The 22,873-nt window shown below is 37.2% G+C and overlaps 1 protein-coding gene across 3 annotated transcripts in view; it reads left to right on the top strand.

Annotated features, from left to right (window-relative positions):
* NRIP1 (nuclear receptor interacting protein 1) overlaps nt 1-22,873 on the top strand; it is an 89,613-nt gene that overhangs the window by 53,458 nt on the left and 13,282 nt on the right. Inside the window, exon 1 of one of the 3 annotated variants that reach the window (XM_004440734.3) lies at nt 1,726-2,361. The exons of the other annotated variants lie outside the window; for them this stretch is intronic. The gene's annotated coding sequence lies outside the window, so the exon portion shown is untranslated. Of the gene's footprint in view, nt 1-1,725; nt 2,362-22,873 lie in introns of those variants that run through there. 3 annotated transcript variants of the gene reach the window in all.

A 22,873-nucleotide genomic window follows, 5' to 3' on the forward strand; every position in this document is an offset into this window, starting at 1 on the left:
GTCCAAGTGAATTGGCTTTCTATGCTTGAGACTTAATGTATATCACCTCTGCAGGATTAAAGCAGAATAATCTGAGAGAGTAATTTTATAGTTGATATTTTCTTGTATATATCATATGTAGAAGCATACATTGGAGTTATTTCTTTATACACTAAATTACATAGTATAGAGAAATTTAACTTCAACATTATGATATTAACATACTAGTTTTCTCAGAATTCATCCCGGTTACTTTCTTAAAGAGATGGTTCCCTGTAAGTGTGACTAAAGTAGAATCAGGGCAAGTCCTTTATGAAGATGGGTAATATTTTAAGTGTGATTGTTTGAACTGATATTTTGGATTTTGTGGGTCACGTTTAACTTTGAGGGGATAACTTGATGGATCGTATAAGAAGAACAATTTAGAATTAACTAGACGTATTATTCTGAAGGATTTTCCTCCTTTCCGGAAGCAATGTATTTGAGTCCTCCATGAAAAGTAAAAAGGTATATCCACTTTTAGGTTATGGCTATTTTAAAAGATTTTAGGTTTGCAAAAAGAAAATGCTGGAGGGGAAATCTATATGCAAGGAAATGGGTAGTGTGATTCTGTGCATCCCTGCCCTCGCCTGGAGTCTGGTGTGCCCTTATGGCATGTATGACCCACGCTCACCTGCTAGTAATTTCTAATTTACTGTCCTAATTCATCGATTTGTTATCACTAATTGTTCTTCATTTACTTCTGTGTTGTTTCCAGTACCTAAAGGGTTGAAAGGTTGCTGTAATTGGCACCCGCAGCTGCTCTTTCTTTTGACAGGGGATAATTTTGCAGCCTATGCTTTGTGTGACAGCTGCCTAATTGGGCATTCTCCCCTTGTAGCAAGCCTGCCTCCTCCAGCCTCCCTGCTGACAAATGGTGGTGGATTACAGATGAGGACACGCTGACCCATTCGACCTTGCTGAGACAGCGGGGAGGGGCCTCCTGCTACTTGAGGGAAGCTGTAGGTCATTTAGAGGACAAGGTCACCAGCCAGGTGGGGAGATGACATGATATCACATGACAGTAGCCTGATGACATGGTCAGCGTGTCAAGGACAGACGCATCAGTATCGATTAAACATTACTGCAATACTTCATTGAAGGCCCTAGCATTTCTTAATTGTTCCAGCTGAATTTTTTTTTAAGAAAAAGGAAGAGTGCAGAAGCAGCCACATGTATTTAGCAGTGTTAAAACAGTTGTTGACGTGAAAATAGAGCTGGTGTAGGAAGCCTCCTCATAAGTTTTTCCGATTATCTAGAGTGTTTTGTTGTTAATTATTGCTCAGTTTGCAGCCCCTTGACTGTCAGGACTTTTCAAGAGTTACGTGAAAAGGAAGGCAGGCAAATTAAAATGAGGTAATGCGTGTTGTTAGAAAATATTTAACAACTTCTGTCATCACCCTTCTCAATGATAGGCATACCTTTTCATATTTTGAATAAAAGAAAAAGAAGCCAAGTGAAAATGCTTAATTGAAAGGAACCTCAAAACTCTGGATTCCTGAGATAAATATACCAACATGCTACCATAATTATAAAGTGTTAAAGATGTTTTTAAAATAATTTTTGAGGCTTGAAAATATTTTTAAAATAGCTTCGGATTATACTTCATGTAAAACTTCAAGATAAGAGAAAACCTTTAGACATCTTTTCATTGTTGGTGATGCACGTGCTTTTCTTGAAGAAGTGTACTTGAGCTGTTGCAGCACCTTTTTAAGTGCAAAATCTTAAGAATCCTTGCTGAGTCTATTAACCCTGTGTTAATACTTGAAAGAATAAGTCCACGTAAACCGTACTGAATAGTCCAGTTTAGAAAACTGCCTTGTTTTAAAAACAGTGAACAGTTTAATGCAGAGAATACTGATCATGATTGTTGTTTCTGGAAAAACATGATTGTTGTTGGGTACTATTGGATCTAAACCCTCAGTTCAACAGGAGATAATTTTATGCCCCTGAGATAAAAAATTATCAGTGGTAAAGTGTGAATTAGTTCACCAAAGTAGACACATCTGTATTTTCATGGCACGTGTGGGGGGGGGTGTGTGTGTGTGTGTAATTTTGACCGTGCTGTGCATGTGTTTAGCTGCTCTCAAACCCTGACTCAAGCTTGGTGGAGCTTTAATCCTGTGCCCTTGTACACGTAGACTTGATTAGTAGTTGTGGTTATCTCAGCAGAAGACATACCGCCCTCCTCCTTGTATTGGTCGGGACCCGGGCATTGGGGAGTCAAGGCAAAGGAGGAAGAAAAGAGATTGTACATTAGTATTCCACGAAAGCCTTACTGTCTGCAGAACAAATTGATTGCTCCGGTGTACCTGTGCTTGGCACCACTGCTGTGAAAGAAAGGTAGGGTTGTAATCTGTTTTATTGTATTACATATTGTGACACTCCAGGAATATTTAACATGCGCTCTTTCTATGGCAAGTGCTATAAGTCTAAGTAAAGAAAAAGGAAATAAATGAATGGGAAGTGGGGAAGAGCGGCGGGCTCCAGCTCTGTTTACTTCAGTCCCTTAGAGTTCATTCGAATAAGATAATTTTGCTGCAAGCCTCACTGGGAACTAACCTGATTGATAACGAAAGCCTGTAAAGTGTTCTGAGGCACTAATCTGCTTCACTGCTTGAAACGTGTCAGGCGGAGATGCAATTCAAGCTAATGTTGTGAGATTTTAACCACAAGATGAATGGGAGAATTCGTGGAGGTGGTTATGGACCTAATTAGTTTAGGAAATGATTTTTAATTATTTTTCAGTACATTATATTGTTAAAGGTCCTACATAACGCGATGCAGAGAATAGGAAAGAGGTTTTCATTAAAAAAAACAAAAGAGGTAGCCACTATACCACCTTAAACTATATTAAGGAAATTAAGAAATGTTTTATTTATTTTTCTATGTTTCATTTGTATAAACATTGTACTGTTTGATTCTCTTGTGGGAAAGGAAATTGCAACATTTCTTCTAGTTGTTTTTTTCTGTGAATGTTTTTCAGATAGAGACTTGAAGTGTAGAATTTAGGATTGCTTAGTATGAACTGAATAAATGTTTTAATATTTCACAAAATGATTGAAATATCTGTGATTAGGATTTGACCCCTTGCCATTTTCAGGCATTCTTGAAATGTTGCTGTAGCTGCACTTTTTAGGTTATGTATAAATCTGTGCTGTGAGGGGAGAGGAGAAATTCCTCTTGTCCAAGCCTCTTGCCACATGTGAACTGCAAATGCCCTTTGCCTCCTCTGTCCCCATCCTGATCCTTCGATTATAATCAGAGCACTTGATTTAAGAGAGAGGAGGCAAAATAGCTTACTCATGGAATTAAAGTTGGTTTCCATTGTTTACTTTTGTATTCTTGAAATTAGTATATAGCTTTACATTTTTTAGATTTAGTTCTATTTAAATGTGTGAATAATTGTTCTGTGTATACTAATTATACGTTGTAAAGACATCTGGCTACAGAGGATCAGTGTAATCAGAGGCAGTGGACATTGGTCTAGACTTGCTCCTAGATACTTTTATAGAAAATGGGTGAATGGAGAAACATGTTCAAGCATTTGTTAAATAACAAATACCAAATCATGACATAAAACACTGATTAAAATTAACTATTTGGAGTCTTGTTACTTAAAAAGGAAAAGATGCTTTCAAAGAACTTTTGAACTCGATGGCAAAATTAAGACTATTAAATATGTTTTCAGTTGAATATAAGCCATCAAAATTATTAGTACTGTATTCTTATACACTTAGTTTTGTGGGAGTTTTTTTTTCCTTATTGAAAAATGTGAATTGAGAAAATGTAGAGGATGGGGCCGGCCCGGTGGCGCAAGTGGTTAAGTGCGCGCGCTCCGCTGCGGCGGCCCGGGGTTCGCTGGTTCGGATCCCGGGCGCGCACCGACGCACTGCTTGGCAAGCCATGCTGTGGCGGCGTCCCATATAAAGTGGAGGAAGATGGGCACAGATGTTAGCCCAGGGCCGTCTTCCTCAGCAAAAAAAGAGGAGGATTGGCGGATGTTAGCACAGGGCTGATCTCCTCACAAAAAAAAAAAAAAAAAAGAGAAAATGTAGAGGAAAAGTAAACCATAGAACTGAGAATCAGAATATTTTATTTTCCAGAATAAATAAAACATGTTCTGAACTCTTTCTAGTTTTGAATTTAGTTTTTAATTTTGTAATTAGCTTACAAATTTTGAAAATTCTGGATCTTTCACCCTTTAAAAGAAATACATGGCATGCATAAGTTTAATATTCAGCCAACTCACAATGGGAGATAAAGGAGGGAGTACCCAATAGAGGAAATTGATATTGATGTTTTCTTTCCTTGTTATTCTTCTTCCTCCTCTTTTTTAAAGGAGTGGGAGATTGTTTTTTACAGACAAGAGCTGTGTTTTTTGTTTACCAAAGTGTCCACAATGCTTAACACTGTACCTGGCGCAAAGTAACTGCTCAGTAAATATTTGTTGGTCAAGTGAATAAAGAATACTCAACCAGCACCCTCAACACGCGCACTTTGTTTTTTCTCATCTGTTTACAGTTTCAGTTTGTGCTGTGCTCAGAGTAGTGAGTGTTTAGCCTCAGCTTCTCTTCTGAAAGCATTCTAGGTGTTGAAGGAACAGGAATTCAGTGTTTTATAACCAACTAGGAACTGTGTTTATAGCATTGTTTTCCAGTCAGAGTAGTTCGGGTGACTGTGCCTTGAATTGTCCTTCCTCAGAGCATAGACAAGCTTGTGTGGACAAACATGCTTAGAGTTCTTCCTCACCTCAGGTTGCCTCCATCCTTGTTCCTCATGTGCTTGACCTACTGTGATGTTGAATTTTTAAAGCTATGAAATCTATTTCTTGTTGGATTCATTTTGTGAATCTAGGTACATTATACTTATTAACCAACATCAACGAATTATTTTGAACATCCAAGAAAACTGCGTGTTAAAGTCAGAGAGATCTAGGTACATTAAATCTATGGAGAAAACAAACATTTGGCATGTTATTATGACTGTTAATTTAAGCTATGAAATGAAAGTCATTCATGAGGACAACGTGAAATATGTGAATGACACTTTTCTAAGCTCAGTGAATGAACGAATGTTTTTATTGTTTGGTGTCCAACATTAGCTAGGCTTAAACCAGAGTTTTTAAGTGGTAGGAACCTTAGATATCAGTATAAAGAGTACATTTAACAGATAGAAAACTGAGTTTTAGACAGTTTGCTACTTGGCCACTGTCATAAAACTGCTTGGTAGCTGAGCTGGGGCTAAAATGCAAACTTCCTAGCTTTATAAAAAATTAAAGAGTGATCCTTTTTTCACACGATCTCAACTCTTTGCCCAATTTTATTCTTCTAAAATAATAATTGTTCTGTTGATACTAGCCAGATCTTATACCTGTAGCCACAGTAAAATGTAATTTATAACCAGACTGTAAATTAAAGCAAAATTATAATGATATAATGTCAGTCTGCTTTAATTTACAGTCTATTTGGTTATGAATTATATATTATGTATTTTATATATTTATATATACACATATACTATTATTGATGGCTCCTAATAAATGTGGACCCAGTGTACTACTTTATTCCAGAAAGAGTGACAGAATATTGGGTATCACATAAGAAAGATGTTAAAAACTAAGAAAAAAACATTATATACAATAAAAGTGTTCGTATTAGAATAAATTTGTGAATAGTACCATCACAATTAAATACACTATAGTCTATTAATATTTAATATTTTATGGCAGTGTTTTCTTTAATAGTGTGGTCATGGCTGAGCAGAGAAAGGGGGCAGCCAACTGACATTCTTGCTGGGTAGAGACCTCCAAGGCGGGATACTAGCTGAGCATGGCCTCCTTCGAGAATAATTAAATGTTGGATTGTCAAATTTAAGAAGTATTCTAATTCAGATTGTTATGGAAAGATTAGACTCCGGGGAGAGGAGTTGGGGTTTGCAGATAGGTCCCAGACATGTCAGATGGGTGTCCAAGTTAGGCTGAGAAGGTCCATCCTAAAATCAGTGTCTAACAAGACTAGACTTGCCTTCATCCAACTGAGATTCATAACTAGGTTATTTCCAGCAGAGAAATGAACAAGGAACTAGAGATACTGTCAGGAAAGCAAATTGACCAAGCATGGGAGCAGTGATGTGAGAAGTTGGCTGTCTCGCGTTCAGAATTACGTTTATATAGGGATGGCAGTAAACTGTTTCTAAGCCTTTCCCTCCCCTTAGTGGGGAAAAAAAAACGTCCAGACCTAATTCTTTGGTTCAACAGTTGGGCAGAGCAAAGTTTGCAGGCAAACTATTTAACCTCTCTAAACCTCAGTTTGCCCATCGTCAAGATGGGGGTTATTATAATATCTACCCCTTCAGGTTATAATGAAGATTAAATGAAGACACATATAGCTCCTGGACCATTATATATCTCTCATAGTTATTTGAGTGTGGGTTTGTGTATCTCATATAAGGCAGCCGTGGCCTCTGCAGATGTATACTTTATACCGCTATTAATAGCAGAGGACTTGGCTCGGTGAGCATAGTATGACGTGGTAGAGCTGTTGGGTATTTCAACGTGAACGATACAGTCTTTCCATCTGCTGACACTAAACTCTTATTCCTATTTTTTACCTGTTTAGTCTCAGATTTCAACCTAAAAAAAGATGGTTCGTAACTTTAATATGATTCCCTCTCACAAACAACATACTCTTTGTCTTGATCAGTTATGTGATTTTTGTTTGTATTGACTTTATTAAAATATGTATCAAAAACTGTTCGTAATTTTCAGTGACCGCCTTTCCACCTAACAGTATAAAATGTCTAAGTGAATCATGGATCTCACTTTAGAATTATAGTAAATAATTTGGAAAATGAGAAGCCAGAGCCAATAAAGTAAAGTTTAATTTGTTTAAATCTTAACTAAAAAGTTTAGCTTTGTTCAAGTGCCACTGTAGTTGCTAGAATTTTCTTTTCTCGCTTTAATTGTAGAAATTACTTAGCAATTATAGACTGTAGGCTTGTAGATCTTTAGGAGACTAGGGTGATCTGAGTCTACAAATGTGAATGCCAAATATGCCGCAGTTAACACAATACTTTTCTCTGGAAAGCACAGAAAAGAGGAATATTAGAAATGCCTTATGATTTGATCTGAATTTAAAGTTTTACTTTTCATTAGATAGTATTTGTAATTTTAAATGAAGTGATTGTTTCTTTTGATCTTTATAAAAACGTATTACCTGGGGCCAGCCCCATGGCTTATTGGTTAAGTCCGCATGCTCTGCTGCTGGCAGCCCGGGTTCGGATCCCGGGCGTGCACTGACGCACCACTTGTCAAGCCATGCTGTGGCGGCGTCCCACATAAAGTGGAAGAAGACAGGCACGGATGTTAACTCAGGGCCAGTCTTCCTCAGCAGAAAAAGAGGAGGATTGGCATGGATGTTAGCTCAGGGCTGATCTTCCTCACAAAAAAGTAAATATATAAATAAAAATAAAAATGTATTACTTGAAAATCAGAAGAATTTCTTATACCTTATAAACATCTTTACTTGGTTTACAGGATAATTTAAATAACTGTCTATATATATTTTCTATGCCACCAATTGTTTTTCAGTATCATGTATAGAAATAAGTGGTTAGAGAGAAACTAAGAATATGTATAGATGTCTACTTATTCAGCAAAATTTCAGTGTTTCAGACATGTCTGTGGCAAACAGAGTAAAACTAATCCTTGTCCTTGTGGAGCAATAATTACAGTGTAGTGGTGGAAGACAGGCAGTAAACAAGTATTTAAAAAGCAAGGAAAAGCAAGCAAAAAAAAATTACAGAATGAGAGAAGTCCTCAGACAACTGTGACCTCCTCAGTACTCTGCTAGGGAATAAATGGGGAGACCTGTTTCCTAAGGCTACGGGGAACAGCTCGTCTTAGGAAGTGACATTTAAATTGAGTTGAGGAAGGAGGCAAAAGAATAGCCATGAGAAGAGCCAGGAAGAGCCTTCCAGGAAGAGGGAACCAGACGTGCGAGGCTGGAGGGCCGGAAAGAACTGTCCGTCCCGGGATGGAAGGAAGATGTGCAGCTAGAGTTATGCTGTCCATTACAGTAGCCATGAGCCACATGTGGGTTGTCCCAGTTGAGATGTGCTCTAAGTGTAAAATACACACCAATTTAGAAAACAGTATGACAAAAAGAATGAAAATATCTTAAGAATTTTATATTGATTTCATATTGATACCATAATATTTTGGGTATATTGGGTTAAATAAAATATATTCAAATTAATTTTACCTTTTTAAGAACTTTTTAAAAATATGGCTACTAAAAAATTTAAAATTACGTTTGTGGTTCTCATTACATTTCTGTTGGACAGCACCTGAGTAGCGTGTAATGAGCAAGGGACTAAGTGACATGAGATAAGATTGGTTATTCACTGGAGCCAGATTATGCAGGGCCTTGTAGACCTAGAGAGGAATTCAGACTTTATTCGAAGTGAAATAGGAAACCATTATGGGTTTTTAGCCAAGAGGATTTACCTTTACAAAGAGCATTGGCTACAATGTGGAGAATGTATTGGAGGGGTGCCAGGTAGGAAGCTAGTACAGTAGTACACACACACAGCTGAACCAGTTAGCACCACAGTTGTCAGATGATGTTATATAAAAAATAGTCTCTCTAATCATCAGTGAGTTTCTCAGTCTTATTTGATGGAATTTCTTAAGCTATGGGTGCGGGCATTGGTTTAAGTTTACATGTATAAGAATTCTCTTTCCCCCATGTTCATGGAATGTTAAAATTCTTACAAAATTAAATTTGTACCAGCCTCCCAGAACACTAATTTGTGGAAATAGTAATACTTAAAAATCATTTATAGCTTTAAAGATTTTCGAGAGTTTTGACAAACCTGCAACATTTTTTAAGATTTTGGGGTTCAAGTAATTATTTGATGATTTGATGAAAGCTGTTGACATATCAGATCCCACAGGTGTGTACAGCCACCATTCAGGGGGCCTTACATTCCAAATTTAAGAAACCTCATCATGTACAGCCTTTAACCCTCTCAACTAATCTCTGTGGTAGAGCTTGTTCTCCCTCTCTTGTAAGGGGAGAAACTTGAGACTTAGAGTAATTAAGCAAGTTGCCAAGGTTGTAGGATAGTAGGTGACAGACCCTAGGTTAAAATTCAGGTCTTTCAGGTAAATGTATGTTGTGATTTCCTCTTATCTCATAGCTCCTTTTATGTAGTATGTATATTTGTGTGCATGAATGCGAATTAGATTTGCCATTTGTTTTATTTGGCCCAGAAGCTCTGATTGTAGTACCACTGTTTAATTTGTATAAAATTGGAATAATTCTTTATCTTTGGCTTTTTATTGTTACCTATACTACTCTGCAATGGTACAAGTTTTGGATCATTTTTCATAGTACTGAAAAAATGCAAGACGTCAATATAGTTTAGTTTTTTTGTTTTTTTGGGTTTTTTTTGCTTTTTGGGAAAAATAAAATTTATTTGCTATAGAATCTGCTTCTACTTATGAATACTGAGGACACCAAATACAATGCTGTGTGCTTTGCATGTCTTATTTCATTAAATCTTTTTCACAGCCCTATCAAATAGGTAACATTATCCCCAGAATCTCAGAAAAGTTAACTAAGTATCTGAACTAAGATTCAAAGTCCAAACTCTTAGCTTCAGTACATTATCCACTTTTTAGGTATCTTCGAAATTAAGTATCTTCACAGTATCCCTGTTCTGGAGCATTTACACTGTCAACAATATTTTTTGCTGTAAAAAGCAAAGGTCTCTTGAACTTCAAATGAAAAGTTTTATTTTTTAAAAAATCACATTTCTTGAGCACAAAGTTGATCCACATCTTATCACTGACAAAGCTGATAACTTTTTGGTAAACTAATAGTTACCTAGTTAAATGAAAATAAGAAAAAAAATCAGATAGCACTCATGGAAGCTCAACGTACAGCATGAAGATCCAGCAGTTTGCTTTTAATAGTTGATCTTATAAACAATGGGCTAGTGGGATCAGTAGGCCTATTGCAACTGAGCAGTGTCATATAGTTTAAAGTACCGAGTCATAGTAAAAGCCATATAATGTGTGGTTCTACTGTATATTGCAGATTCTGTTAGTAGAAATTAGAAGTAAGTACCAGATAACTTGGTATGTGCTATGATTATATAAAAGATTGTTTAAAATACTTGAGTGTCCAAAACATTTGCAGTACAGTACTACTTACTTTAGTTTCCAATGTACTCTTTGATTTTGGAAAGGATAGATTTTGCCTAATGGGTCTAAAATTATATTAAAACAATTATGTAAATTATCATCAGTATCTACCAGAGATATAAATAGCACAAAGAGGAAAAAGGTAAATTAGCATTTCTTGAGGACTTGCTGTGTTGGTTGTTTTATATCCATTATTTAATCTTCACAACTGTCCCATTAGGTAAGTAGGTGTCTGACACATTAAACTGAGACCCAGGTTTACCCAGAGTTACAGAGCTAGTGCATGAGCCCCAGGGTTACTGTTTTTAAAGCTCATGGTAGCCTTTAGAAATAAAAACTGGAAGGAATTTTTGATGGTACACATAGTCGGAAGGTATAAAAGAAGCTCTTTCAGAAGTGAACTATGGAAAATCTGACTCTTAGATTTTCTTCATTTTAAATCGTTGAAGTTGTGGATCCGGCCCGGTGGTGTAGTGGTTAAGTTCGTGTGCTCCACTTCAGCAGCCCGCGGTTCGAAGGTTCAGATCTCAGGCACGGACCCACACACCGCTTGTCAAGCCATGCTGTGGCGGTGTCCCATATAAAGTGGGGGAAAATGGGCACGGATGTTAGCCCAGGGCCAGTCTTCCTTAGCAAAAAGAGGAGGATTGGCAGTGGATGTTAGCTCAGGGCTAATCTTCCTCACTAACTAAATGAATGAATGAATTAAATAAAATAAATAAATAAATAAATTGTTGAAGTTGATAGGGGGTGGGTTAGAGTGGTGTCTGTCCTGTGAGTAGCCAGGACAGTAGAAGAGTTTATGAAGTCGAGTTTCTCAGTCCTGATTTTTTGTTGTTGTTAACGTTCTGGATTTTAGTTGGTTACCTCCAATCATCTTTTGTCCCCAGGCCATCACTGGTAACACAAAGATATAAATACTTAATGCTGCAAAATACAGAGATTACCCTCTGCAATTGTAGAATTGTTTTTCCTGTTTAGATTTTTTTCAATTCAACTAAAAACTGATTATTGAACAGAGATTTTAAGAAGGTTTAATCATTTTATCCCTTCTCAGTCATAATTTTACTAATAAGATTTGGCTAGTATCAACTATCTGATGACCATTTTTCTTGATTATATAGTTAAAAGTAGAGATAACCAGCTCTACCTCATAATATCTATGCTACTAAATAATATATTTAGAACAAAAATATTGACAAATTTGGGGACTTTTTTTAGTATACTGTAGATATTTTTAGTATACTGAAGGAGTTTTTTCCTCCCCTTTGTGTCACTCTTCCTGAGAGTATTCCTGTTGTGTACATACTTTTTGGAGGGTGGGGGAGACACTTACTTGATAAATCAACTTTGGTAATTATTTTGTAGCAAACCATGTTTACAGTTAGACTTTTTTTATAAAATGTTAAATTTTTTGTTTTGAGAGTTTGAATAGTATTCTCTTATGTAAGTGGAGTGCAGAAACTTATCAACCATTTCTATCAATATATCATAAACCACAAAACTCAGTCAAGCTGAATTAGTAGGTTAAGTTGTTTAAGTGATATCCTTGCCTCTGTAATTTATTTCAAAAATAGGCTGAGCTCCTTTAGTTACTGTAAGATATTCAAAATAGAGGAGAAAACATTTGTCAGAGAAAGGGGGAAAAATTCTTAAAGGAAAAGCCGCTTTTTAATCCTGGATGAGGTTTCTCACCATCTCAGATGTAAATGGGACAGTATTTTTAGTCATCTTCCTCTTTAATACAGGGAGTATTTAGAGCCTGGGCTCTAAGAATGTTGTGGGGAAAGTAAATGGAACACTGAGAACCTCTGATTTCTTCCTTCTCATAGGAGAATGTATTACTTTCTTTAGTCTAGTCACGTTTTTAAAATTTGGTATCATTTATGCAAGTATTTTTATTTCCTTTTGATGTCCATGATAATTATTTCTAAAGCTCAACCACAGAAAATTTAGAGTGACACTTACAGAAGTCTCACTTTTGCGGATAAGAAGGAAGAAGAAAGAAGGCATTTTATTCCCTCTAGAGTACCCCTCTGAAAGGAGCATCAGTCCTAAAAGATGGAGAAGAGAAAGAAAGGTGGAGTGATTAGGCTTAGCTGTACTAAGAACATTCTCAAGAAGGACTTTAAAATAAGGAGCTACAATAACTAGAGCCTGAGGAGATAGAATAGAATCTTAAAGAGGATCTTGTTGAGCCTTCTGCTTTTAAATGAGTAAAGTGAAGCAGAAAGTGATAGTAACACATGGTCACTTTTTCTCTCTTCAGTATCTCTCATAGCCCCAGAGCTCTGGGAATTGATCCACACGGCCAGATTGAGCATCTTCTCTCTGTTGATCCCACCCAAGTCCTGTTAATAGAAAGAAACCTTGCTCAAGGCTCATCATCTAGAGCTTGGACAACCCTAGTCTGACCCACAGTTGGGCATTAATAGTTGCATTATGAATTACTAATCGCCCACCCATCCCACCCCTATACACAATTCCCATCAAAGGGAATGTGGTCTTCATGTCAGTATCAGGAGCCTTTGTAGTTCCGAATGCCAGCAGCATTCATGAGTACGTCAGGTAGAAGTAGTTCAAGACTTGAGGATTAAAAGATGGAAAAAAGAAGAAGAGAGAGTAAAAACCATTTGAGAGGAGGGGAGGGGTAGAAAGAGGCAGGAAGAGAGAAGCTGATGAGAGGGAGAAAATACGTGCCCACGGCCTGGAGCAGCTCCTGACTATTGCTGTAGGCTGGTGGCACTAAAGTCCTGATGTGAACCCGTGGGATGGATGTGAATCTGACTCGGAGGTCTTAGGAAGTGCTCTTGATATAATCGTCCAGATCTGTTGGCATCGTAGCAAAATTACAAAGTGAAAGAAGTTAGGGAAATGGACAGGGAAATGGGCTGCCTGTGCTCTTTCCCAGTTCCTTTTTTCCTTGATGGAGAGGAAGACCAATATTTTGTTTTATTTTTCATGTGAAAAGAATAACGAAGCTTGATTTTTTTTTCTTGTGCCATGGTCTAAATGAATCACTCTCTTTTTGAAGATTAGAAATCGTTTTTAACGTCAGAAAATTTCAGTTCCCTCTGCCCACACACACACGTAGAGTATATATGTTCGTGTAGATTCAGTAACTTCAGAGTCAGTTAAACTGCTTGGGCGAATATGAACATAAGACTTATCTACTTGTTAATTTAATAGAGCAGAGGGACAATGATAAAACAAATTAAACTGTGAAGTTCTTCCACATCAGTAAGGTTCACACAGCTGCAGGGATAACTTGACGAAAGGACATGTTCGGCCAGATGGCCTGTGCTGGCCTCCTTCCCGTTCCTGCAAAAGAGACGTTACTCACTCCCAGGGTAGCTCAGGGAGAGAGCTGATTATGGAATTAAAACAACCAATGTCCAGTTAACCCCTGTTTTGGTCAGTGTTTCCTACACAGTTTGGGTAATTGGCATACTTTAGTTCCATCAGAGGAGGCAGCTGGTTTGTTGGTTAGTTCAGGCTCCTGGGAATAAGAAATCTGAAATTCTGTTATCAGCTCTGCCCCTACAAACTCTAATTAAGTATGACCTTGGATATCTTATTTACCTCTTTGTGTCATTAGCTTTTCCCATGTGAAAATCAGGAATATGTTGCTCTCAGATCATACATGAGGTGGAGGTACGTAGGAAAAGTGAGGGAAGAGTGTTGATATTTGCAGAGGTCTTTAGGGCCATGGGTTAAAAGGTGCAGTTTTATACAGTGTTACTGCAGTATCTTAGGGCTGCTGTGATGGCAAAGCTCGAGTCCAGGGGACTTACTAGAGGCATGAGCAGGCACTTCAGGAAGCAGTGATAGGAGCGCCTTGCCACTCCTTGAAACTGGGAAACCACGCAGCTCCTGCTGCCTCTTGTGTCTGTTCCTTGTTGCCTTCCTCATCTCTGCTTCTCTCTATGTGCCTACTTCTTCTTTTCTCTCATACTAATCTCTGAAATGTGGCCTCAGTAAAGCAACCCAACATGAAGATTTTCAGTCTCTCTGAATTCCAGATCCCAAGAAAGGAAGCGAATTGGTCTGCTTTTTTAGTCAGGTACCCAATGTTGGTCCATTCTCCTGTGGCTAGTGGTCAGGGAACGGGTTCTTTAAGAGAAAGATCTAGAGGAGAAAGAAATGATAGGCATCTTTTGTACATGAAATTACTCTTTGGTTTAAGTAAACATATCTTACAAAATTACAGAATTAATTAGCTAGGTTATTAAATTATTTTACAGATCTAAAGTATTTTTTTAGTTTGTCAGGATATATATTGAATATGTTAAAGCATTCAACAGATAATTTTGAGTGCCTCTAGACTATCAGGCATACAAACACAGAATTGGTCCCAGCTCTCAAGGAGCTTTATGTGGGATGACTGGCAAGTGAAGAAAATTTTTTTGAGAAACTCCACTGGTCTGGTGCTCTGTCCATAAGTAATAGAATAGTTAACATTAAGCAAATGCTTAGAAAATGCCAGGGATATTTAATTTAATACAACAGTTTTATGGGGTAGTACTATTATGATTCCTGTTTTACAGCTAAAGAAACTGAGCCCCAGAATGGGTAGGTAACTTGACCGAAGTCACCCACTGATGAACTGCAGAGTCAGGAGTCCAGATTGTTCTCTCAACCACTATGCTTTGTGGCCTTTCTAGTAAAAACAAGAGATAACAACAGAGACAAGATTTTAGATAGGAAAAGTAATCCAGACTTTTCGAGGTGCTGCAACAGTGTTTGCTTTACCAAATGTTTTCAAATTCACTTTTGTTATAATCTGTGGAAATTTAAAATAATAGGAAAGCCTGGAATTCAGAAGATCCTAATTTGGTTTTGTATGAGCCACTTATTGGTCAATTAACCAATCACTCAATTGCTTTGAATTTTAGTACCCTTGTTTGTTAAAAAGTGAATGAGGATCATGGAATAGTAACCAGCCCGGGAAGAGAATCAAAGAAAATGTATCTTGGTATTTCATTTGAGGAGGAGGTATGGCTCAAAGCAGTTGAGAGAAAGCCGGGCTTGTTTAATGTACAGTAAGGTCCATAGGAGTCAACAGTCTGTGGCTGAGAGCTCTCAGGAGCTCTTATTACACTACTCTGACCAGTCAGGAATTTGTAAAGAATCGCATCTTTGCAGCACCCACCGCAGACTGGCGCCCAGCAACATTTGTCTTCCTTAGTTTGCCCTTCGCCAGACTCCTGTCGGCGTGGAATTCAGCTGTCTTATCTAGACCTTAGCAAGGCGATAGACTTAGTGGAATATGGCAGCTATTTTCTAATGTTTGAAGGATAATTGAAAGATCAGCCTTGTTTTCTGTGGCCCCGAAAGGACTAATGATCAGACTAAAGGGAGAGAGATTATGGCCCAGTGCGGGGAAGAATTTTATACTGTTGCAGTTGTGCAAATAAGGAACGAATTCTCTGAACCATGGGTAACGCTTACCGACCACCTGTGTTGTGCCAGGCACTGTGCTGAGCACTGTAGTAGCACTGTCACATTTATTCCTCACAGCGGCTCTGAGAAATACGTATTGGTTTTCGCACATTTATAAATAAAACTTTAGAGAGTTGTTAGCTTGCCCAAGATCAAACAGTCGGTGAGTGGAAGAGCCAGAAATTGAACCCAGAACCATCTGATTCCAAAAGATACCACCTGGGAAGACGGTCCATGGTCACTAGAGGTTTTCAGAAATAAACTAGACAACCAGAGTTAGCAAATAGGTTATAAAGGGGTTTAAACATTAGATGGGTGATGGGTTGGTGCATGATCTTCAGCTCTCTTCTAACCTTTAAATTCTGTGATCCTGTTGTGTTTGTAGAATGGATTTGCAAGGTGTACTGTTAGGAAAATGATAACTGGTGATGGATCATTATAGGAACATAGGTTTCTCTTCATAAAAATTGGCTGCTCTGCCAATTCTATACGAGTTCTACAAATTGGTATTCTCAGTATTATGGAGGCTAGGATGTTTGTCAGTTTAGCTTTAAAAAGAAGTTATTAGTCCAAATGAATAAAGTGTCTGCCAAAAAGAAAAACCCACAACATTTTATAATGATAGACAAGGAAATTTGGTTTGGTTGTATAATATCTTTAAAACAAATGCCTAAATAGCTTTTGGAAGACAGTAAGATATATTTTGTTTTGTTTTTAATATATATTAAAGATTGTCGTACTGTACATTTTTAGAAAACTGGGTTTTTGGAATCTTATCCATGTGCATCAAAGTTAGGTACTGTCTGGACATGACTTCTTAGCCTTCTCAGACCTGAGAAGCAAGAGGGGACCTGGAGCTCACCCTTTCAATATGGGTCGAGGAATGAATTTCCTTGATTTTATATTGCCAGTAACAGCAGCATGCAGATCTGGTTGGAAGTAGAAAAGGCAGGGCAAAGACTTGTTGACTCCTCTTGCATCAATATTCAAGAATGCTTGGACAATGTTTGTTTTTGTTGAATTGGTTTTTAGTTTTTCAGGTTTAAAGTCTTTATTATTTTTACATATTCTAATTGAATCACTTTATGGCAGGGTATTATTTTTACTTAGCCAAACACAGTGAAAGCTCATACTTGAAGCTCTTCAGCAAATGCAGGTTCAGATGAAAAAGATCATCCTAGGAATAACTTTGACCAATTTAAATTCATCTTTATCACACAATTTAAAGGGTTCAGGTACTTTGGTGTATGATTATTATCTACTTCAGTGATTGATTTTTCAAATGGGCGTAGAGAAACAGTTTCTCAGTTGTTGATATACAGTATAAAGTTAATTCATAAAGGCTTTCTTTTCCCATTTTATTATAACTATTTTTTAGGATGTTTGATTTGTCTGGTTTTAGGGATTAAATCTTTCGATGTGATACTTCATTTCTTCATACATCTCCATCATAAGAAAATTTAACCTAGAAATATTTTAATATTAAATAGATTTTATTCACCTTCCTATAGGGTAAGTAGTTTGAGAAGGAAAAATGATGAGAAGCTTGATGGTACCAGTATTTTGAAAGATTTGTTCATTCTTCATACAGTCTGTGGGCATATTAGATCTTACAAACCTTCACTGGGGAGACACTGACTAAAGGAAACTAAATGAATATGATCAGTTTTTTATAAACATGTTAAAATAAAGATCCTCATAAAAACTTTAAAATCTTCTAAAAATTCATATATTTCTAAAATGTTTGAATCTTGTTTTTTCTTTTTTTTTTTTTAAACAGTTATTTTTATTTTATTTATTTATTTTTCCCCCAAAGCCCCAGTAGATAGTTGTATGTCATAGCTGCACATCCTTCTAGTTGCTATATGTGGGACGCAGCCTCAGCATAGCCAGAGAAGTGGTGCATCTGTGCGCGCCGGGGATCCGAACCCAGGCCGCCAGCAGCAGAGTGCGCGCACTTAACCGCTAAGCCACGGGGCAGGCCCCTTGTGTTTTTTCTAACAGAATATTAGTCACACATGTTTTCCAAAACCACAGAACTTTCTGCATAGGATAAAATACTTTATTACTCTTTAATTTTGTAATTCCTTTTGTTAATTTATTTGTGGGGGGAGATGTCTTGAATTTGAAACCAAACATTATAAATAGCATTATATCATTTTAAATCTTAAGGTACCTTAGAATTTTGACATCCCACCCCTCATATTACAGACTGAGGCTCCAAGAGGTTGAGTTGTTGCTTGTTCTGCTGGGAATGCTATCTCTGCCAGGTGCTGGGACGCAAGGATGACAAAGATGTAATCTTTGCCCATAAGGAGTTTACGCTGTAGTTGACAGCCAGGCATAAACAAACCAAAATACAGTTTGTAATGAGATGACTGAAAGATCTACTGAGTGCCATGGAGTCCCAGAGATGAAAAACTCTCCTCAACCTATGCAGTTCAGGGAAGGCTGCCCAAGGAGGGAGGACGTGAGTCCTCAGCTGAGACTTACAGAAAAAAAAAAGATGTCTTATTCCTTTAGCTTGATTCTAGACAGATGGAGCTTATTATGTGATTCAAAAAATGTATTATATGATTTAATTTTCAAATGATGATGATGGTAGGGATTGTGTGAGCAAATGAGGCGGGATGGACATGAGCAGAAGGTTCTTTGCTCTTTATTCTGTACCACATTATTTCTCCCACTGTTATGTCTTATTCATATCCTCATGTGTAATGACAGGAATTTAAAAAAAACTAATTATTCATTTTATATAAATACTGTAATTGAAAGCACAATGAGGACCAAAACAACAAAGCAAAATATAAATAGTAAGAAATGTTGATGTAAGAATTTAAGTAATTGGGGGCCAGCCCAGTGGTGCAAGTGGTAAGTGCGCGCGCTCCATTGTGGCGGCCCGGGGTTTGCCGGTTCGGGTCCAGGGCACGCTTGGCAAGCCATTCTGTGGCAGCGTCCCATATAAAGTGGAGGAAGGTGGGCATGGATGTTAGCCCAGGGCCAATCTTCCTCAGCAAAAAAAGAAGAGGATTGGCAGATGTTAGCACAGGGCTGATCTCCTCACAAAAAAAAATTAAAAAAATAAAAATAATAAAAATAATTTAAGTAATTGATGTTGGAGTTGAACAGACTAATAAACAGAGATGTGATCAGTATAGTATATATGTGCCATTCTTCATATCATCATTCTATCTCAAAAAACCAGAAAAATGATGTACATAATAGAGATTCTCACAAAGCTAAAGTATTTGATTTTTTGGTGTTACAAATGTTTTAATTTTATTAAATAACACTAATAGTAGATAGTTGTTTTTAATGATCTTAATTGCTAGGTAAAAGTTGTTCTGAAATATTTTTGGTCCAGTAAGTGAGGTCAGAAAGGCCTTGACCGTTGCCTAGACTGCTGTTCCTCCTGCTGCTTCTCCAGCTCATAGGAGCCTCTCCTAGAGCCTCCTCCCTGCCCCGCCTCAGTCTGTCTCTGTGTCTGAGTGTCGGGGGCCGTGGCAGGGGCCGTGCAGGCTGTCCCTCCTGCCTGCACTCAACGTGCCTGAGACCTGACAGCAGCACAGCTGGGCCCCAGATGGGCAGTTAGTGGCTACAGCTGCTGAGATTATTACTTCAGACATTTGCTTGTGTGTACCGAGGAGCGAGGGAGGTCAGGGAAAAGTACAGGTGACAGTTTCTTCCATCAAAATGAAACCATTTAAAGGAAATAGCCTACTGATGTGTGCCAGTAGCTTCATCTTCCTGGGTGAAGACTGTATTTTAATGTTACCTGTTAATATTTAAAGACGTGGAAATTCTCCAGGTACATCGTGCATATTCTTGTTTTTGTTCCTTAATCCCATGGGGTGGGACCCTGTTAGGGTTATTGACTTCCTCCCTTTACAGGTGTTGTCACCATGTCTGTCTGTCTGTCCATGGATTGTGTCTGTGGTGATATTTCTCTGCCACAGACTGACTAAAACCTTCAATCTAGAAAGCTTTGTGTTCTGGGCCAGAGTGGGCAAGAGTGATGTCATGATGATCATCATTTCTGGAAAGTCAAGTCAAAGTTGATGGTCCATTCACAGTAAGGCAGCATTTTCCCCCAGGCAGCACATACAGAAAAATGTATTTGTTAATTGATAAGTGATTCCTCTGTCTAGACTTTAATAGTATATTTTATAAGGAATTCTGTTTGTGTTAAAAGAAAATATGTCGATAGAGTCTGTGTATCAAAGTTTGATGTATAAATTAGTGCCCATTACTGGTAATTTTGATATACCCACGGTCTGCTTCTGCCTGGTAAAGGAAGTTCCATTTTCAGTGGTATTTAAGTTGATATATATTGTTTTCCTTTTTACTTTGTTATTGAGAAATTAGGAGTCTTTCTAGGATAGTACACTTCTGGTATTTTCATTCAGACAATATTTAATTCATCAAAAATAATTTCACAAAATGAAAAACTGGTAATTGAGAACATTTACATGTACATGTATCATAATTTGCAAATTATATAAAGCTACAGCAGGTGATACTTGATTTAACAAGGAAAGCTTTTATATTATAAATTTACTCCAACAGCATTATGCATCCTTAAAAATGATATCTTGATCGGAATGCTTCAATAAGAACATTCACCACATAACTCTTGGTTTCATAAATGTAATTTAAGATGAGTTCAATATCTTGTTTGAGCAGCTGAAACAAAAGGCATGGTTTTGTTAGATAATTGCACTGTTCAATAATATATTCCATTAAGAATCACTTTTGTTGCCGTTGTTGATAACCACACTTTCTTCCTATATGTGTAATTTGGAAATTATCATGGAAGACTATGGGTGCATTATAAAACTTTCCTGGTTGAACCAATTTTTAGCAGTTAAATCTGTGTATTTGGGAAGAAGTGATCCAAGATATTGAGGAATATACAATTAATTTCCATTTCATCTGGGACAAAGGCTTGGAGGTGTGGAGGAGCATGGTCAATTCAGGTACTTGCAAATTAAATTAATTTCAGAGTTTTCACATGGCGAAGATCAGCTGTAACAAACAAATGAACAAATAAGTATGCAAGCATACATACACACAGGTAAAAACTCATGATTCTGAAACACACACCCACACTAGTTTCCTTTCTTGTTCTGTGATCCAGTGCAACATTTTTAGCAGAACATGCTTTGTAACAAAAAGTGCATGAAGATCTTGTCTTCAAAGATGGGGAACATTTTAAAAAACAGAGTGTACCCTGTAAGTAAGAAAATGCAGAATGTAAGTGTACTAAAAACCCCAGGCGCTTTGATCAGATGCCAGCTGTTACATCAGTTCTGTTGATAATCTTTCTTACTGATCTGTGACCTTGTGCTTGTGTCTGTATGTCAACTCTACTTTAGGGGTGGGGAACCATAGCTGAGTTTAATAGAATTTATGCTCCAATCTCGAAGGATGTTCCTCTATATATATATGCACACTATAAACACTCAATTCCAGGAGAAGAAAGCACCATTTTCCATTATGTTTCATATTTTGATATAGATTGGAAAATATTATGCTTTTCAAAACTGGTAGAAAGCACCATACTTGGAAAAGGTTAGGAGAAGCTATACCCTTTGTTAGTTTTATATTTAAACTCTTTTTTTTTCACACTTATGTGCTACCAAAATAATTTATTATTTTGTGTTTCTTCAGAGATTGTTTTGGTTTTTTGAGAATAGAAGGCATTGAACAGACATTAATATTAATGCTAAATAAATATCACATGTATTCTTTATCATATAATTCTCCTCCTGGATTTTTAAAAATTACATAAGAATTAATTTTATTTAACAGTATTCTAGTTTCTATATTTTCAAGATAATGCAACACAGCATCCAGGAAGATATTGCATTTTTGGAATAGAAATTGTTAAGCTCTTTCTCTAGCTCCTTTGCTTCTGTGAACCTTTTTAACTTAAAATCTCCAACATTTTCATCTTAATTTGGATTTAAAATTAAATTTTTTTATAAACCTTAGAGGCAGAGTAAAATGGATTGTGGATTTATTGAATCTGATTCACATACATAAGCCCTCTGAGGATAATTCAGAACAAAGAAGCTCTTCTTTATTTTGCTATATCAATTATAAAGGATATTTGTTTCTGTCACCAGGACAATTATTTCACCTCTCTCATGCATTTATCTATGTCATCAAGGATCCTAAATCTTGACTACTGCATTTTATTCAGTATATAACCATTGTGAGATAAGCAGAAGCTCCAGTTTGAATATAAGCTCATATTTACCTCTTAAATAAAGATCTGTTTGAAATTCTGTGACCCCAGTGAAAAAAGTAATAAAGATAAATAACTTGGGGATTGGGTGGGTAGGGTGTATGACTACTTTAAAATCATTTTCATCCTCTAGAATTCACTAAAAAGACTATAAAACATGTTGTTCAGGTCTATCTTCACGACTTTATTACAGTATATCATCTTTCTGGTTAAAATGCTTATCATTTTTATCAACTACAATTTGATAAATTACTTGGAATCATAGAAATAAAATTTTAGAGGTGAAGAGGTCCTCACATACATATGTCCTTGTGTTGAGCACTTGAGTCATTCAAGCACTAGTGTCTCCTAGTGAGCCTCTTTGAATAGGGAATGTGAGGGACACTGTTTTACTCCTGTGGAAGCAGCTGACAGCAGGTTAAAGCTGATGGGCCTAGAAGTTAGGAGCAAATACGGCCTTGGGCAAAAATATGTAAGTCCCTCAGGTTGCAGTGGAGAGCTGTCTGGACACCTGCTTTACTCACTGCGGTGTCAGTGGCTTCTGTTACCCATCTCTGAAGAGTATTTATATCTAAAATGAGAAGCCCTGGGAGAGGGTAAGAAGCTCTTACGGCCTAATTTCAAATGTTGAGGACCCTCACTTAAGCAAAATGTTTTTAGGTAAGTTTATTTTCTTGACACCCATCAAACTGTACAACCACACATTTGTCTTTTGATAGATACTACTACAAAGAAAGTTATTATCATGGAATTCAAATTATATCAAAGGACATATACTTATTTTGATTTTTTTTTTTTCAAGAAATTAGAAACATATTCTGATAAATGAAATATCAGGCCTGGGGCCGGCCCGGTGGCTTAGCGCTTAAGTGTGCGCGCTCCGCTACTGGTGGCCCGGGTTCGGATCCCGGGCGCGCACCAATGCACCGCTTCTCCGGCCATGCTGAGGC

The sequence above is a fragment of the Ceratotherium simum genome, chromosome 27, assembly GCF_057802395.1.
Source record: "Ceratotherium simum simum isolate JZ-2026a chromosome 27, ASM5780239v1, whole genome shotgun sequence".
NCBI classification, from domain to species: domain Eukaryota; kingdom Metazoa; phylum Chordata; class Mammalia; order Perissodactyla; family Rhinocerotidae; genus Ceratotherium; species Ceratotherium simum.